This window comes from Carassius auratus, unplaced genomic scaffold (genome assembly GCF_003368295.1).
Source record: "Carassius auratus strain Wakin unplaced genomic scaffold, ASM336829v1 scaf_tig00037000, whole genome shotgun sequence".
Lineage (NCBI taxonomy): Eukaryota > Metazoa > Chordata > Actinopteri > Cypriniformes > Cyprinidae > Carassius > Carassius auratus.
Window position 1 is genome coordinate 1,095 of NW_020526350.1, and position 20,739 is coordinate 21,833.

General features: G+C 38.6%; 1 long non-coding RNA gene across 1 annotated transcript; it reads left to right on the plus strand.

Annotated features, from left to right (window-relative positions):
• Positions 1-5,249: 5,249 nt before the first annotated feature.
• LOC113082880 (uncharacterized) lies at positions 5,250-18,436 on the plus strand. Its single transcript, XR_003282969.1, has 3 exons — positions 5,250-5,410; positions 11,064-11,109; positions 16,615-18,436. It is a non-coding gene; the product is annotated as an uncharacterized LOC113082880 (long non-coding RNA).
• Positions 18,437-20,739: the final 2,303 nt, after the last annotated feature.

The window sequence follows — 20,739 nt, forward strand, 5'->3', positions numbered from 1 at the left end:
TCTGAGCACTGCTTGGAGTTAACCCTCGATGGCGCTCTACAACACCACAGTCACAGACATCTTTACAGAGAGTCAATACCATTCCAAGCCAGCAGAGGGCAACACAGTGCAGCCACGTCTGAGACAGCAGAGATCCTGAGGGTGCTGAAAGATCTTCTTCACATGAATACTCGCAAGGAAGATGAGCCAAGCACCCAGAACACTGCCCGAGCTCCACAGTCAACAGCTACAGCTAACTGAACGAGACAGCACAGGTCCTCACACCAGGTACCACAAACACAAGGTACCAGAAAATGCTGTTTTGACTACCTGCCTTCGCAGCGAGCTACACAAGACCGGTCCTCATCACCCACCGATCGTCCCACCTGCCCGAATGCCAACATTCCTGGGCAGCCCTGTCAAAAAGGGGGTGGGTCAAAAAGGAGTCAACAGGGAAGACCTGATCGACACAGGATTAAACCTGACGGTGATCTCATCTTACCTTTTCAAAAGACTCCAATTTGAAGCTAAGAGACAAGATCGAACTCTTACACCTCAAACTTATGAACTGAATGTACAGGTGTACAGACAGGATGACATCCAGTTTGAACAGGTTGTTTCCATTCACCTGACATTCGTTCCGATGAGTCTAATACATCCCATGTATGTCCCACCAATGAACACTCATACATTGCTCATCGACAAAGACCTGCTAGAACACTTTGACCCTTTTCTGAACTTCAAACAGCTAAAAGACTTTCTCTCCAGCCACACAGGTTGCTAGAGCCAGACTGTCAGGTCGCAGAGGTCACGGGAACTCCCACAGAGCCAGACGGTCAGGTCACAGAGGTCACGGGAACCCCAGCAGCCAGCCATGAGTACGACGCCCTAACAACAGGCCCAAGTTCAAGCCTCTGTACCTTGGTCAACAAACAGGGTACGGTGGTACCAGCTTACACCAAAGGGGTCGCTGTTCGGCTCAACCTGCAAGGTGGTCAAACCTTACACCACACGCTGGGTTTCTTCCAATCCTCACCTGAATGTGTGGAACTCGGACTCACACTTGCAAACAAGCATGTCAAACACCAACACCTGTTCTAGCAATGTGATAACATCACAAAAACACACAATGTGATCGTGTACTGGAAGAAGGAAAAAGGACACTCAAAGTTACCAAGTCTAGACAAGGACTTTAAAGATCACACTGACACCCTTGCCAAAACTGGCACACTAAACAACATTCTGTGGTCACTCCCAACCCACCCACCCACATTCAAGGTTGAAGTGATTACACACAGCACAAGAACTTTACTAGCTAAACTGCCTACCTCAGAATCGCTTACGCAGGCTCCGTTGTCTACACAGACCAACATAGCGGACATGCAGGCTTCTGAAACCTTGATAATGACTTTGTTTTACCACCTCTCAGACCCCTCCATCCACCCTGGCAACCAGTCAACAGTCACTGACAACCAAAGCCCCAGACCACTGCATGATACACAAACCATGCTGCGTGCACAGCAACAATATTGTGGGTTGTGCACCGTCTGACATCACAATGCCAGGGCGTGTAATGCCACGGAGCAAAAGGGGGATAAGGCCAATATATTTCCATGACGCAGCATGTGCTGCACCACGCAGCACCAGAGCCACTGACACAACACTGAGGCAAGCGTCATGCCAGCAGCAAGATGTGGCAAAACATGGGCGAGGGCGAGCTAAACCCAGTCGCCGCCCACGAAGCAAAGAGACTGTCCTGTCCAACCAAAGACAGGCCTTGTTTGTTTCTTTCTCCCCTTTCTCTCTCTCTCTCCCTATTATCTGTACCAGGATGCTGCTGTGGTTTGCCGTGCCGTGCTGTCAGCCAAAGAGAGGACAGCTGCCACCGAGAAAACCGCTGAGACTCCTGACTACCGATGACAGGGCACACTACCCCAGCACTGTAACCGAATACAGCTGTACAAGGTTCCGATGGAGAGAGGACTCCCTCACTCACACTGAGGCCGATGTCAAACACCTGTTCAGCCAACATGAGAAAGTGACGGTTACACAAATGGAGTTAGGTGGACACCACCACCGCTCCAAACAGTGCCCGGGAGCTTTGCTTAGAGCCGCTGCTGCTGCCGCCAGAATGTTTAACATTGTTATGTCAGTGTCAATGCAGCGAACCAGACTGTAAACTCCTTGAAACCACTGTTTACTGTCTTCAGAAGAACTTTACCCAGACTCAGCTGCTTACAGCGTTAACAACAGACATGCTGTGGGAGGTTAGCTCCTCCAATGACAGCCTAACCACGAGTAAAACCCCACCATACATGATACCCTTAAGCCTCGTGTTAACTGTGTTGTCTTACACCATCACCATGCCAGCTGACCTGCTACGAATGCACCTGGCCAACTCTCTGGATAGCGCCTTCCTACGGCACGTAAACCCCAAACAGAGAGAAGTGAACGTGCTCCTGAACCAACTCATCAGCGAGTCAAGCCAAGTCTACAGACCTAAAGACATTGTCAGTGTCAGGATGTGGAAGAGCAACACCCACACCAAAACACACGTTCCAAATGTGGTGGCCTACCACGACAGCAACACACAGCTGTACCTGGCCCCAAACATGCACATGTGTACTTTAACCAAAGACATTCATTATCTCTGCCTTAGCAAACCCTTCCTCAGACACAACTCTGAAGGAATCTGCGAGCTGCAACCCTGTGTCAGCGATACGCGCTGCCCTGCCGAAGCCAAGCCTCGTACACAAGTCACAGAAACGCAAGCAGAGATTGTGGGTAACAGATGGCTCGTCAACACTCCTGTGCGCTCAGCTATGCTGACCTACGACCAGCATGACACCGCCACCCGTGCCAACCTGCTGGACCAAGTACTGAAAGGTACCACCCAACACATTGACATTACTCCTGTCGACACAGCCCTCCAAGCACAGCCTCGACAGCCCGTTCTGAACCAGTCATCTGCGGTCCTAGCCTGGACTGCTGCCGACACTGCACGGGGCATCTCCACTGTCATTGGTCCCGCCCTGACTCTTGGCGTGACCTTCATCCTATACAGGATACTCAACGAGATGCAAACCTCTACAGCCAAACTCACGACAACTGTGGCTGGAGGTCTCCGATGGAATCCCCGGAAAAGGGACGCAAAGTCAAAGACAATACCGAACCTCACCAAGCTGAATCCTCAGCTTCAGGAACCACCTGTCATCATGACCCACCTGCTGCATGACCATCACGATTCACCTGTCATCTGCCCATCCGGGATGATTGCCGTCCGATGATGTCCACACAGGGACTTCATCTGACGAAAGGGGGAGATGTAACAGATATGCAGGTCAGCGATTCATGGGTTAAATTCTGTTTTATAAATTCAGACTGTTGGTACTAAATGCCAGCCTGGCTGGACTTAAACTATTTACGATGCCCATGCGAGCTTCAAAGAAGAAACGAAAACCCCCAACCCAAATTCTTCCAACACTGGAGACAAAGGAACTTTTCGTATAAGTTCCTTACTTTCATTTTATTATTAATATGTATTTTAATTATGTTTATGGATTGCATAAAATGGTTAATCCTTGTTATGTGAAGAGTACAAGTTGCAAGCTTATACTTTAGGAAATGTCTTTCCTCACTTTAACTTCCTCAAAGAGAGCCATGTTCTGCAACCCCCACTTTTGCAGGTCGTAAAGTTTACGACCACACTGGAGAGGAGAGAAGCCAAATCTTCTCCCCAATGCATTCTATGGAATGAATTTGTTACCTGTTAGTTTTTATGCTGTATAAATGTATTACGTATTCCCTTTTGGTACATTTAGATGTTTCCCAACATCTGCAGTGTTATCATGTGTTAAGCAAATCTTTCAGATGTAGAATTACACATATTTAATGTAACTTCATGTTTTGATCACATATACCTATTATGTCTAGTCTTGTTCTAATCGTCATGCTTTGACAGACCCATTTATCTAGAGCAAAGTAATGAAAAATGTATTTAATCTGGAATAATGAACTTGCTTTACTATTCCTGATGAAATCGGACAGGCCCTAAATCATCAGGGGGTTGTCTCAACAGAGACAAAGGAACTTTCCCGCCGCTTCAGATCGCGGATGTTCATTGGATGCTCCCTCGAAAATGGGCGTGAACTATTTCAAGCTATAAGAATTGACCAAACAAGGTCCACCCTCTCTTCGTCGCTCTTCTTGCTCTTCTTCCCGTTCTCGGACACGTCGCTCCGCGCGGCCTCGGGCCGCGCTTGGTTCTCCTCCCCCCTCAGCACACGGACTGAGGAGAGGAAAGCCATTTTCATGGCTCCTTTGGAAGCTTTCGTTTCGTTCGTTTTCTTTTCTTTTCTTTACTAAGTTTATTAAACTATTCGCCTCTCCACGCAAGGAAGACGAATTCTGGAACAATGTTTGTTGAACCTTTCAAATACCGCGCGAGGACAGAACAAAGGACCACGTGCTCCACGCTCACGCCAAGCGCAGCGTGCACGCGCGTCACATGGCCTCCGTTTCATGGCAGATGGCTGTTTCAACGCGCAAAGCTCACAAGCTCGACGCCGATCTCACGCCACACTCACATGGGACACTTCTGCAAGTATCACTTTCTCTATGGAGATTTAAATGCTGGTTTAAAGTGTTGTTATGATCTGATTTGTTGTTGGCTTCCCAAAAGTTACTGACTATGATTTTCATACCTGAGCTCCTTATGTGATTCCATTCTACACTTCTCTCTCTCTCTCTCGTTCTCTCTCTCTCTCTCTCTCTCTCTCTCTCTCTCTCTCTCTCTCTTTTATTTGGATTCCGTTATGTCTTAAATGTTTATTGTCTGTAATTTCGTACGCATATTTACTCTGTGTGATTTATAGTTTGATGTATTACTAGTTGAATTATTAAAAACTCATATATAAAATGATTGGCTTTGGACTCCACCCCACTCACATTACGAGTCACTGAAATGTTTTGGTCTTTAGCTACAAGCTCTAAATTTAGAAACTAAATTTATCATAAGGATAGGATAATATTTTCATGGCCAGAGAATACTTTTCCTTGAATTATAAGGCGTGATAACTTTATTGAAAATTGATAGGTCTACAGTGGTGTGCTGGACATACCACGGTTTGATATGCATTTACAGTAAGAGATATCACAATAATTGATATGAAGAATCTAATATTGACATATTAATGAGTAAATTACAGTGCCCTGTGATTAGTATTGGTATTGGCAATTGAGCTATTTTTCATAATCAATAAAATTAAATGTAACTGTCATCTGAGATATATATTAATCAAATTCTTGATTAATTATTCAAATTCCCTATATATATATCATTTGAGTTAATTACTATGTAAAACTCATTGTTGTTACAGGATCCTCCGGTGCTTCCAATCCAATTCCAATTTGTCCACTTCGTTACACAATGGTGAGTGTGTCCAATATCAACCGAACACTTGTTTTCTCTCTTTTACCTCTCATAAATAAATAAATCATGGTGTAATGAATTTGCACTGATAAGCCACAACATTTTAGTAAATAAAAACATTAATACATTCAGGACATCGAAACTAGAGCTAATCACAGCTGCCAAATGTCTGACAGTGATGTATAATTTGCCAATATTATGTAATAAAGTGACAGCTGAAAGTTACTTTATGCATTCATGCTAAGAAATTATAAGGATTTATTGTTCAGATCCCCACTTTGAAACTTAGGCATATAGAGTTGTACACCAGTTTTACCCCTCACAGAATATTCAAAATGTTCATAATTTTAACAAAATAAGAGGGATCTTGAAAATTGCATGTTATTTTTTTATTCAGTACTCTCTCTCTCTCGCTATTTCAGATAACAGATGTTTATATGTACTCCACAAGACAAAATAAGAACTGAATTTATAAAAATGGCCCTTTTCAAAAGTTCTTAATACTGTGTGTAATTTCCTGGATGAACCATATATGTTTTCATGTTTTGTGATAGTTGTTCATGAGTCTCTTGTTGGTCCTGAACAGTTCAACTGTCTGTTGTTCTTCAGAAAAATCCCTCCAGCTCCTGCACATTCTTTGGTTTTCCAGCATCTTCTGCATATCTGAACCCTGTCCAACACTGACTGTATGATTTTTAGATCCATCTTTTTAAACCGAGGACATTTGAGGGACTCATGCATAACAATAACCAAAAGGTGAAAACATTTGTGATCTGTGAAATGTGATCTTTAATCAAAATAAGAAAAATGTACACATAAGTTTACATAAATGCAGCATTGGCTTTCTTTCAAAAACATTAAAAAAATCATGGTGACTCCAACAAGCCATGTATAAAACACGTAACATTAGTAGTGGTCTAACACACAATGGCCTTTCCTTAGTCTAGAGACCAGACAGTACAATAGTTAGACTAGCTGTACACAACAATAAATATTTACCCAACATCCGTCCCTTGTTTACTGACCTCATACACATCCGCACTCACACAGATCATGCCCCAAGAAACCAGAATTCCCTACCAACCTCTTTTATGGTTTGTCTGGCACACTGGGCCTGTGGCCTTGACGGGTGAAGCCAGATGTTTTGGGATTTGTTCAGCAGCTGATGTTTACCTGCAACACACTTTATTTACACAAACAGGTCACCTGGCTCACTAGTGCCACCCCTGCCTGATGCTGCTCTTCCAACATCCTTTTCTATTATTAGCCTGCTCTGTGTGTGTGTGTGTGTGTGTGTGTGTGTGTGTGTAATTCATCATGGTCCAAATAGGCCCCTCTGTAGGCCGCTCTGTCCCTCTAATCCCTCCCATTTCTTATCTGGGTCAGCTTGACTAATTTTCTTGCGTTAAGGTGTGATCTGTGCCGAGGAGAATTGATAATTACTTACCTCTCCCTTTATCACATTGAGATGCTGTTACATTAGCCTTAACGGTACAATGATAATGATATGCTGGTTGTATGTTCTGATAGTTTTAGTAGAAGGGATTTATTATGAATTATTACAAACCCGAATCCAACAAAGTTGGGACATTGTACAAATTTTGAGTAAAAAAGGAATGTAATAATTGACCAATTTCATAAACTTATATTTTATTCACAATCGAATATCATATCAAATGTTGAAAGTGAGACATGTCATGTCATGCCAAATATTCGCTCATTTTGAATTTCATGAGGTCTACAGGTAGCAATAGGAGGCCGGAAAAGTTAAATGTACATATACTGTAACGAACAGCTGGAGGACCAATTTGCAACTTATTATGTCAATTGACAACATGATTGGGTATGAAGTGTGTCTCTCAGAGTGGCAGTGTCTCTCAGAAGTCAAGATGGGTAGAGGATCTCCAATTCCCCCAATGCTGTGGCGAAAAATAGTGGAGCAACAATCAAATTGCAAAGAGTTTGAAGTTATCATTATCTACAGTGCATAATATCATCCAAAGGGGGCAGCTGTGGCCTAATGGTTAGAGACTTGGTACCCGAAGGTCGCCGGATCGAGTCTCGGTGCTGGCAGGAGTTGTATGTGGGAGTGAGTGAATGAACATCGCTTTCTTCCACCCTCAATACCCATGGCTGAAGTGCCCTTGAGCAAGGCACTGAACCCCCAGTTGCTCCCTGGGCGCTGGATCTATAGCTGCCCACTGCTCTGGGTGTGTGTTCATGGTGTGTTCACTTCTCACTGCTGTGTGTGTGCACTTGGATGGGTTAAATGCAGAGTACCAATTCTGAGTATGGGTTAACATACTTGGCAAATGTTACGACTTTCACTTTCAAGGATCTGGAACAATCTCTGTGCGTAAGGGTCAAGGCCGGAAAACCATACTGGATGCCTGTGATCTTCGGGCCCTTAGACTGCGCTGCATCACATACAGGAATGCTACTATAATGGAAATCACAACATGGGCTCAGGTATACTTCCAGAAAACATTGTCGGTGAAAACAATCCACATACTGCATCAATTACAACATCATGACTGCGTAGGAGGAGGATCAGGGTACTGAACTGGCCAGCCTGCATACCAGATCTTCGCTCATAGAAAACATTTGGTGCATCATACAGAGGAAGATACGATGAAGATGACCTAAGACAGTTGAGCAACTAGAAGCCTGTATTAGACAAGAATGGGACAACATTCCTATTCCTAAACTTGAGCAACTTGTCTCCTCAGTCCCTGGACGTTTTCAGACTGTTATAAAAAGAAGAGGGGATGCCACACAGTGGTAAACATGGCATTGTCCCAAGTTTTTTGAGATGTGTTGATGCCATGAAATTTAAAATCAACTTATTTTCCCTTAAAATGAAATATTTTCTCAGTTTAAACATTTGATATGTCACCTATGTTGTATTCTGAATAAAATATACAAATTTGAAACTTCCACATCATCGCATTCTGTTTTTATTCACAATTTGTAGTGTCCCAACTTGGAATTGGGTTTGTGTGTAGCATTACTCTTTATTGAGTTCGTAATCCTAAGAAAACTGTTAGAATTCTAAACTTCCTCTTGAGTTTAAAAGATTGTGTATTGACACCAAATAGATAATTAGATTAATAATTAACTAATTAGATTTTATTTTTATATTTTCTGTTTTCATTTAATTTTGAGACATTCTTAGTCTTTTTTCTTTTCTTTTAATTTATTAGTTTGAGTTTTAGTTTGTTATTTTAGTACTTAAACGTAGGGCAGGAATACACTACATGACTTTAGCCGACCTCTACATCTTGTGTGATGGTCACAGTCACAGACTCTATTATTTAAGCCATTATTTGAGTCCATTCATTCTGACTCTGAGGAAATCAAACATGTTTCATATTGTGAGCCAATTTTAGTGCACATTGTTTATATACACACTCATCTCCTAGCAACAAGGCATGTGTTTCTTCCTGAGTTTGTTGTGTTCTGAGTTGATTAGTATTTGATGGCCAGCTTTTTCTCTGTTACTATTTATAAAAGCCAGCAAGTGTATGGTGCATAGTGTGTTAAAATCTATTACTGACTAATGTATTTGTATTGTCACCTAATGAAGAGTTTGGGATGCATGATAACTGCATTTATGTGTTAACTTTTCTTTACCGACATATCAATATTGCAATTGCAAGCATTGACATTTCTATACTAAACTTACAAAAAGGCATGTTCACATATTAAATGTTACACTTGATGTGTTATTATAAAGGCCTTCAGGTACACCATGTATACTGGAACATGATTAAAGTTGGTATTTGAGGAAATGGCAGGTACTTGACAAAAAGTCCTTGAATCTGGTTTTCATTAAAGAGTGGGAATCTGTCAGGTCTTGTGCTGTTTCTGGCTGTGTGAATCACCTGCTGCTATAAAGTCCTTTGATATGCTTTCAAACAGAGCGATTAAAGTAGATTTTTCACAAGGTCCCTGATCACTTCACTCTGACCTTAAAAGTTTCAGAGGCACATTTCAACATGGATTGTTTTGTGAACTTGGTGCTGAAAGGGATGTGCAATGCCAAATAAAAGGTCCTTTAACTCTTAAAACCCAGCGGGATACCACCAACACACACACACACACACACACACAAAAAAAAATCGAATTACTAAGTAACCACTGAATGGAATAACACAAAATAGGTATCATTTTAAATCTTAGAATCTCTGTTTTTTAATGCATGTAATTATTCTGACTCTTATTGATTGCTGACCAGTCCCTCTAAACCCTCTAAAGTGTACTGTGGGCAGGACTATTTCATTCATTGGATCTAAATATATTACTTAAGGTATTAACACACCTGTTTTTTTCGGATACAAAAATAATTAGTGTCGATTTAACATTACAGTTGAAACACTGATGGCAGATGAACTATTCTGACAATGCTTTTCATACTGTTCTGGACCTTGATAGTGTAATCTACTTGGCAGTCCATGGGACAGTGACAAGCCTCCCAGTTTTTTTTAAATCCAAAATATCTTATATTGTGTTCTGACGACGAACATCGCTTGTATGGGTTTAGAATGACAGTTTTTATTTTGGGGTGGAGTATCCCTTTAATCAATACAAAATAGGAGTCATTTGAAAGCTTGGAGTCTGACCTTTACAATGCATGTGGCCACTATGATTAACTCCTGTGGAGTTATTTGCAAATAAACAGAAATATTTGTTTTTAAAATTTATGAAAACAAAAATTGCACCATATACTCTAATATGTTAGAAACAGCTGGGGGGCTTTGACTAAACTTAGTGAGGCATTACTTCAAATTCAAGCAAGAGAATATTCAAGTGCAAAGATTTTTTTCCCCCATAAAAATATAGAAAAATGTATATCAGATGATACCTATCTTTTGACTCTCCTTGCTACAGTTTCGGAATTATAAGGCGTTTTTTTATGTATGACAATCAGAAAACAACAGTTTTTACAATTCCTTCGCAGGGTGTCAAGAGCTAAACAAAAAGGCCGGTTTTGTTACAAAATACAGTAACTTTTGGGTACTTTATGCTATCACCACAACATATGAAACAGATATAGCTAACATGCATCATCAAAAAAGATTTTTCCTCCTACCTTATTTCTGTACTGAGATATTGAATGTCAATAATGTAAAAAAATTTCTAACATTTTTATCAGCTATTTATCAGAATTTTATTTTTCACAGAAAGTACAAACTAAACCAACCTCTTTACAATATTTTTGTGTGTCACTCAGAAAAAAATCTATGAAAACTTCAGTGAGGCAAAAATGGCCTCAGGGCTTAAAGGGTTAAATGCCTATATAAAGACTTAAATCCTTGCTCTCCAGTGTTATTGTGAGATTCATACTTTCAATATATTGGCAGATAAATAGTTTAATATTTGAATAAAAAGTGGAAGTCTTTTGACTAGCACCATAGCATATACATACCAAGTATCATTGAAGCTTTAATTCATAAACCCTTCCTATTTAAAAAAAAAAAAAAAGGTCCAATTCTGATGAGCAAAGCAGGGTAAGTCAAGGTTTAGCCTCCACAATCATATCTCAAGGAGTTCTGACATGCTTCTTTTGTATTCATCCTTTTGAATTAACAGGAGATGATTAATTACTACATGCAGAATCACATACTGACCTCTTCTGCTTTTATTCCTACAGTATGAGGAAGCAACCCAAAGAAAGACTAGCTCCAAACAATCTTATGGTGAGTCTCTTTTCCATGCTTTTACATTTTTCAAGTCCAAATCAGCCTTCAAGAGGATTAGAACATGAAATGCTAATCATTTGATGAATGGAGGAGTAAATGGGCATATTTGATGGTAGGGAGGCTTTTGTTGGCAATTTGTTTAAGGGTAAAACCTTGACCTTATAGTTTTTTCTGTTTTTTATTTGGAAACTTCATCTGTCCTGTGTTGCATACTCCACTGATCTGTCATTCAACCATTCAAGTGAACTCTGTGACCTTCAGGCTATTGATTTGAATTTTGTGAGTGTTGTGTAACCTTTGAATCCTTAGTCTTGGATTTTGTCTGGGAAGGATAAAAAGCTGCATTGCGTGCATTTGTTCTACATTGATGGGAGGATGCTATGTGTGGCACATGACTATTAGTTGCTATCGGATAAAAATGTGCATGATTGAGCATTGAGAAATTAAACGCCTCTAAATGTTTACAAGTGTATACATTTTAGTGTTCTTGGTGATCTAAGCACTTATGAAGAGAACTTTCATGAAGAGAACTTTCACCGATGTGACTCTTTTTCTTTTCTTTTGCTTTTTTTTTTTTTTTTTAGATTTTCATCCAGAAGTTATCTAAAGAAAGAGGCTGAAAGAAGATTTTAATATTAAAAATGTCTGGTCAGTGGGATTGGATTCATTTCTAAGCATTTATAGCTCTCTGAATTAAGAAAGAATCTGCATACTTAATTTTACACAAAAAATAATCCTCCTACTGTATATTAATTTCATAATCAAGAGAATGATGTCTTTTATAACTATTCAACTATTCATAATTAATGGTTAATTCATTTTGATGTGTATTTATGTCATACAATGAAAAAATATTTTTTCACTCTTTCGGCAACACATTGAATGAAATGTGACATTTTGAAGTAGAAAGACTGTAAAACATATCTAAAACATAATTGTCATTTTACTTACAACCTCAATTACAACATTTTCCCCAGTGTATAAATTTAAATAAATAAATCCTCATCCAAAAATGAAACTTATGAATATTTTTGTCTAATTTCTAAGGCTCAGACTTAATTACATATTATCCATTGGAATTCGGAGTCTTAGTCCAGGCTTAATCTGTGTGTGGGAAATCAGTCCAAAGACTCTTATGCTTATTAACTCAAAAACTAAGTTTAGAAAAAGTTTTATTCTTTCTTCATGCATTTTTTATTTATTTTTTGGCCATTTGGAACAACTCACATTCCCCCACTGGCTGGACTGATGTAATCTCAGTTTCAGTCATGTAATCGGGTGTCTACTCACACTGTCACAGAAGTTAGCCCTCAGAGCCTATAAAAGCTGGATTTTCTCAGTACCACGGACAGCGCAATCCTCAGAGATCTGACTACTGCAGAGAGGATGAGTGTGATATCTTCAGTGTTTGCTCACTCATTGTCTAGTTGGACTCTTTCAGGACAGTGATACACAGACAGTGTCCACTTTCTGTGATGCTTAGCAATTAACTCATAATTAGAACAGATGAGAAATCTTCTTCATCCTGTAATATCAGATGTCTGGATAATACCAGTGTTATTAAAACACACATCACTGTGTCTTTTGACTAATCTAATACACTACTTGTTTTGGGGTCAGATTTTTTTATTACTATTTTATGTGTAAAACTGAATGTTCAGCAACCATTCCAGTCTTCATAGTCCAGTCTACATGACCCTTGCATAAGACAGATGAAGTTACTTTTTTATAATTTTGCATAATAAATAAATGCTGTTATTTTGAACTTTCTAGTCATCACGGAGTTCTGAAAAGAATTGTGTTCTGAAGACGAACAAAGTTTTTTTTTTTTTTTGTTTTTTTTTCTGTTTCAGGAAAAAAAAGCAGTACAAAATGTTTTTAACATTGCAAATAATAATAAGTTTCTTGAGCACCAAATCAGCATATTAGAATGATTTGTGAAGGATCATGTGACATTGAAGACTGGAGAACTGGATGCTGAACATTCAGCTTTACCATCACAGAAATAAACTACATTTAATATTAATATATTAAAACAAAAAACAGTTTATTTTTGTTGTAATAATATTTCATGTATTTAACGGTTTACTCTATTTAAAAAAACAAATGTGAAGAAATTTTTCATTTTTAATTTTTTACTTAATTCTACCGAGCCAGAAATATGTTTTTCTCTTTATATGCTTGTGTATGTAAAGCTTTGACAGTGCAGTGATTGACATCTTTCCCTCTCATTGTCACTCAGCCTTTTAGCACCTTTTTGTCCCCTCCTGGCCTCTGTCATCCCCCCTTTCCCTGTGGGCTGCACAGGGGGCTCAGCTGCAGCAGATATGAGCATGAGCTTGGGACAAAAAGCTGAAAGAGTCCTACAAAATTGACCAAATTTGTCACAATGCTCCTATAGCAACATTTCCTGATTGCGCGGGCTGATGAGCTAAGGAGCGATGGCTTATGTTCATATGTTTTAAGACCCATGGGAGCGACTCTTAAAAAGACACAGTCTCGCTGAATGCCAGCGGCCTGTGCCGTGGGGATTCGGATGAGAACAGGCTTTGAAAGCCCTCTGACACCGCTCTGATGACTTGTTTACACATTAGCACGCTGAGGAGCTTCTTGAACTCCCTGGAGGGTAATCCTACCTTTTAGCTCTCTGACACTGTGTCTGTCTGCCTTCCCTGCCTCTCGTCCACCCCCTGAGTACGGGGGTCTTCAAAGCTGCCGGACTCTCTTTGCCACAAAGACTTGGTCAAATGTTAGAGATCAAATCATCAGAATAAATCAATCAATTGCAGTTTTGAGTTTAATCCAGCTTGGGCAGTTTTCACAGATTGATATGTCACTTTGCATGCGGTTGTGTTTAAAAGAGATATAAGAAATGAGAATTTAACAGTTTCTGTTCTGATTCCTCTTAATGATTTCAGTTTACATTAAGGATTAATGGAAGGAATCTGTTCCTGAAATGAATATTTAAGGATTAAATGTATGCAAAAAATAATGCAATTGCATTTTCAACTGTAATAGTTTCATTAGTTAAATAAAAGAATCAGAACTAAAAGATCAGCATTTATGAAATCTTGTCCAGCAGCTCATATACATTGTCCTGTGTCCAGTGGGAGCGGATCGTTAGTATGCAAATCTGAAAAGACCTAGTTATTACTCCAACTTTTTCTCCTTCTTTACTTTCTCTCTCTCTCGTGTTTTCTCTCGGCTTCAATGTTGGCCTTGTGCATGCACACACACACACACAAACACAATGACACACACACACACACACACACACACACACAATGACACACATTACATTGAGCTGTCGCTGTTCGCCAACACATTCTAATGAGGTGATGACCAACCACTTGTTATAATTGCTTTGGACTCCTTTTAATTTTCAAGCTTATTAATCATATGTAGAGTTATTTAAAATTGCATAAATTAATCTTAGATTAAAAAGCTTTTAACAGACTCAAAACAATTAAAGAGAGAGGTGAGATTTCCCCTGGGTTTGGCAGTTTTACGTTAATAGAGATTTCAGGTGATTATCACACTTTGATATAGGGCTGTGATTAATGTAGCCACACTTTTAAATGAGATTTTCCCATTTATTTATTTTTTTTGTTCACGTGTTAGAGAGGTAAAGCAGGGAGATGATAATGACCTAACTAACAGTATTTATTCTACCTCTCCACTCTGCAAGTGTGCTAAGTTAGCAGCAGGTGGGTTAATTAATGGAGGTCCTGTTTCTGGCATGCTCCAGCACACAAACACACACACACAGAGGGATAGCTAACTAAAACTAAAAATAAAACCTTTTTTTTTTTTGCTTATAAAATAAAACCAAATATACAGGTAAATTTAAAATATAAAATTAAAATACTACAAATAATTTTAGCTAGTTGCCAAAGCAACTTTTCTCATTTTAATATCGTTTAACTATGTTCTAAAATAAAAATGAATGAATAAAATATACAGATGTATATAAAAAACAGCAAAAATAACAAACACACAACAAAATAACAAAAACTTTAAAATGACAATGAAATTGAAAAAACAACAATAAAAACTGATTAAAAAAACGTAATATCTTAGAAATACTCAAATTTGTTCATGTTCTTATAGATTCTGATTGTTGCTTTAACCTTAGCCACTTTAATGTCTGATTATTACAACGTTTTTTGTTTTTGTTATATTAAAACCACATGAAATATGATGCTCTCATAATTTTTTTTGTCAGAAATATGAAAATCCACAACAAAAATATTATTACATTTAAAATAATGATAATCTAAACAAATTAAATACCGAAATAAACCTTTAGATTTTTTTTTCTTATTATTATTTTATTATTATTATTATTAAGTTAGTGTAGTTGATTACCAGAGACACAACATCTCTGAATGTCTTGTTGGATTTATTGTCATTTCCAGTTCAGCTGGAAAATGATCAAATTATGCAAAACTTTTGTTTAAATGTTATGCATTTAGGACACTAAACTAAAGCTTTGAAATACAGCAAGGCAAGGGAGTTGGAATTCTATTTAAAATGTCATTTCCATCACAGTGTACTATTAAGCCATAATGTGGTGGTAATATACATATACACATACTTTAAGGGAAAAAAAGATTGACCGAACCTCTGTTGTGATGCATGTATTTGATGTTGGTGGACAGGTGTAAAAAGTGTGTTTTAAAAGACTCATTTCCAAGATCAAGCATGGGCCAGAAGTGCCCACAGTTGAAGAATTATGAGATGAACTCTCTCCATTCTCTCTGGTCTCCTCTGTCAGGTCAGAAAGCAGGCTATCGCTGGGGTCAGAGCCTCACCTGCGCAGGTAGAAGCAGAGCTGCATATGACTGCCCAGGCTGTGTGATTGATGAGATGGGTGGCCCTTCAGGACTGCCCTCTCTGTGGCACAGGCAGAGCTCACCATTAAGAGGACAGAACGATTGATGGTAGAGCGTTGTCCTCGTTGAGAGAGGATGCTGTAGTGGTGTAAGAGTATGAGAAGATCATCGAAAGTGTTCAGTCATCATCAAATGAACATCAGATTAAGAAACTTCTGTTTGTTTACTAATGAGAAAGATGTGTCTGATTCGAAAAAGTTGAACTATTATTAAATCCACGATAGTTGAGATACTTGAGACGCTTTGCGGCAGAAAAATCATTAACGCTCAATAACGCTGCTCATTCTTTAACTGTTCATCTCATGTTCATGTTGAATATAGAAAATATTGTAAGAAAATCAGTTGGCATCACCTTGACATGAACATAACAGAAAGCTATAAACTGTATCTGTCCTTCTCATTATGGCACACCACCGTGAGATGTATCGTTTCAGAAAGATGTGCTTACTCTATGTACAGTCCTTCATTTTGGTGTGTCTGAACAAGTGAACGTAATTGTTGTTCACTCAACTTTAATTATTTATATTGCTGTTATGTATCAGTAAAGAATCATTAATTTATATGCTTCATTCCATGTTTTTTTCTTCTTTTCTTTTCCTCCATACAGGACCACCCCTTTGTCATGCAATATAATGATGGCAACACGGAGATCGTGTCCATGTGGGTGTGCCGCAGTCTAGAGGAGCGCAAAAGCAAGCAAGCACAGAGACTCATGTGAACAGCAGCAGCACCGGATGGAATTCTGGTGTTCACTTTACTCTTCCACTAAACCTAGAGAAGCAGCAGCTGATCCAGCTCACATAGAGCACCTCCTCCCAACATTTAGTTCAGTGGTGCATGGTGAGAGAACTGCTACGAATCGAATGCAGATTAAGCTGCAAATCAGGATTTTAACCATGTATGTTGGTTTGCATTGATGCAAAGCTTTAACTTTGTTCTTCTGCAGTGGGTTTCTTTTCACGGTCTGTGCAGATTCCAAAGTAAATGTTTTGGCAGAAGATCCTTGCGGGGGGGCTGTTGCTTGCTCAACTCAACTTGGATTTGAGTGAAAATGCTGTCTCTGTCTGTACTTAAAGCAACAATCTTGCTTTGCCAAAACAGTGTGGGCATGTCATAAATCATCATGGTTTTTAAATATATGGGGCTGTGTCAAGCATTGCTCCCTGCTACAGTGCAAGTCATGCTGCTGTTGTTTTAAAAGCCACATTTTGTTGAGTTTCCAAAACAGTTGTGGCAGTATACCATTGAAGATGGAAAAATGTGATGCATTGTTATGATGGAAGGCAGTGGATGAGCTTTAAGATAGTTCAGCAGCAGCCGATGGGAATGATACATGAGAGCCCAGTAGATTTTGTTCTTGCACTCATCCAGCATAAGCCCCGCTGATAACTTTATTAAAGGGGTTTATGGGAATTGGTTCCTTTGATTTGTGCATTGCCTTAATCTCTCTTTCTCGGTAATTTTATACACTTAGCTTTATGTGCTCTAAAAGTTTGGGGTCTTTTAAGATGTTTTTCCAGCATTTCCTCAAATATGAAGCAGCACAACTGTTTTTAACATAGATAATAGTAAGTTTTTTTGAGCATCAAATCAGTATATTAGGCTGATGAATCGTGATGATATAATTTTTTTTATTTATTTTTTTATTTTATGTTATTACACCAGTGGATACGACTGCCATCAACAAGTGGAAGTAGAGCATTTTATGTAATGGAGAATGTGTATAGTTCTTCAAATGTAGTCACATACCAAAACCAAATGTTGCATTGTTAGATTTTTTTTAAGCTGTATTACGTTTGTTGCACCATTTTTTCTTAATATGTACAACTTTATTGAATTAATTTCTTAGATTATAATGACAGTTGGTCAAAAAAAAAAAAAAATCTATGAGCAACAAAACCAACCATGTGACTACCTATAATATAATTGAGGTGAGGTTTGCACATAAAGGTGATTTTTTTATTTTTTTCGCAATAAAACCTTTCAGATCTCATTGTTTCATTTGTCTGCATTTCACCGGGTTTCCATGTTTTTCACAATAATACAAGATAGATTTACATGATTTGTGAACAAAACATGTGATGCTGGTGCTCGTATAGCACACCATTCTGGACCATTTGAGGGATCGTGTTTGAAGCATAAATATGCAGTATGAGTTATTATCTCTAAATAAAATTCAGCAATGCAAGACTGTATGGATTTGACCATCCATTGTGTTCATAAAGGTATTTACATTTGGCTGTCTGTATTCTGAGGCCTGTTTAAGTTATTTATAAGATAAATAATTTAGTATGGAATGATAAACCTACTTCCATCTTCAAAGACACTATTCATTTAAAGATACTCCTCTGGATTAGGTTTAGGTTTATCCCTCAGATGATCAGCATTACATAGTTTACACTTTGTGTGTTTGAAAAGATGGTATTTGATTACACATACTTCATTAGCGGTCATGGGATGCAGTTTTGGTCCAGTGTTTCCCGAGTGTCGGGGTCCATACAGGATGACTACAATGAGGAGGACAGGAATCTGATACGGAGGTCGGAGTCACTCTCCTGTCCACATGAGTGCATATTGAACCGGATCACTTTTAGTGTTCACTTACACAGGCCAACCTTAATGTTTACAATAGCACCATGCATCGGATGTAACATTACGGTGATCAATACAAAGAGCATAATGAATATCCAGATGGAATAATGTTAAAGAGCGTGCTTGCCTGTGATCTATATATATATAGTATATAAATGAAAGTTTATGGTGAAACACCAGTCAAATCAAAGTGGACTGCAGGAGAAAGGTCACATTAGAGCAGCAGTATATGGGCCCGAGCAGCTAAAGGCCCTCAGTATTCCTCCTCTTTAGCTGTTGGGGCCCATATACTGCTGCTCTAATGTGACCTTTCTCCTGCAGTCCAGTTCGATTAGCGCGAGACCCGGATGAGCACCGAAAGACCTGTTCACAGCCATTACCAAGATTCCTTTATCAATGTCTAGTAATTAAAATGTCACCACTTAATTTTCAGGCCATGGTGAACCTCTTGTAGCAATCTTTTCCTAATAAAAACAGTAATCGAAACGTTATTTTCACTCGAAACAAAAAGGTTGCGGCAGGCGACTCGGGGTGTCAAGGCGACAGAGATCAATATGAGAGAAGCTGATTGATCTCGCGCTAAAGTCAAATTTATTGGGGTCGTGCTTTTGTACTGCGCGGATATAACGGCGACTGTAGAACACTTCTTTTCAGTTGATGCGTTTTTTAAACCTCTCTTGCTGAATTAGTCTGCCTTTGATTTATGTGCCAATCTTCGCAATGACCTCCACGACAGCATCTCGTATTTTTAGAAAACACATGGTTTAAATCTGAAGTGTTTCCGTCTTAGTTGTTATCTGAACTTGTTAGTCCGTTCTCTGAATAGAATGAGCTTCTTCCTACCTTTTTTTTTTTTACTCTTTATTACAAATTATATTCACTAATTTTTTTTGTCTTTTCTGTTGTCCGAACACTTTGTCACCATACTGACAGAAAAAATAAATAAAAGGAGAGCCTTTATTTTACTCAATTTACTTCATATATTTATACAGAATCTCAGCGCATTAGCAAAACTGTGCACAACTAATATGTTAAGTATGTTTTAATCATAATGTAATGCAAAAGAACTGTGCAATGGGCTATACGAAAAGGCTTTCTTTACTCAGCAACTGGCCTATATAAAGTTTCTTTAATTAGTTTACTCATGCTCGTGTAATAGAATAGCTTGTATATTAATGAGCCAATAATGGCATATGTCGTCCTGAAACACAATATTTATCGTATTGATTCAACCGTTATGTAAAAACAATCATTGATTATTTAATAGCATGTCAGAGAGGTTACTGAGCACAATAGGCTTAACACAAAGCAGCCTTGTCGGTAATAAAATTAATAGTCTAAATATTAATTTTATATTAACGTTTTATTAATGCATTAATAACATTAATAATATATCCAAATATTAAATGACTATAAATACATTTTTTGATAGGAGTGCTTTCAGTATTTTGAGGTGATAAATGGACGTGCATTACAAGGGATATTCCTCTCAGAGGTCTGGCTAAATGATGGCAGGGTGGCTTGTTCAAAGACGGTTGTTGTGTAGCTGTATCTGTTCGTGGGATGATCCAGTCTTGTAGGACATGTGAGCCCCTCTCTCCCCGCCATAAACACTAACAATGCTGCACTGAGTCTGACCTCTAAATAATTAACAAGAAAGGAATAATTACAGAATAAAATTGTAATTATTGTTGGGCCAGAACGAAGCTTCTTGGTTGTGAAAGGAGACACGAGCAGGCAGATCTGGTTAAAGTTTCCCTTCCTATTAATAATGAATTAGGTTAAGGCAATGGCCCCTTGGTCAGCTGAGCATCACTTGACAGATTTGAAAACTTTCCCATTTGTTTTCAACTCTGTCGACATAAGCTGACTGTATGCTTTAAAATTTATTTATTTGTTTATTTTTCGCTCAAACATTTTGTAATATAGTTTATAATAAAAACGCATCCGTTTAGTCTACTTGTGTCAGACAGCCAATAATACAACCTATCCATATGTCTTAAGTTCACTCAACGCAAAACACAGTTTAGCTCGAAGGCAGTTCTGAGGTAATCGCTCTGCTAAGAAGAACCATCCCTCTAAGGCATTTTTGGACATTATTAACTAATTAATTCCGGGTAATTGTTAACATTTTATATAA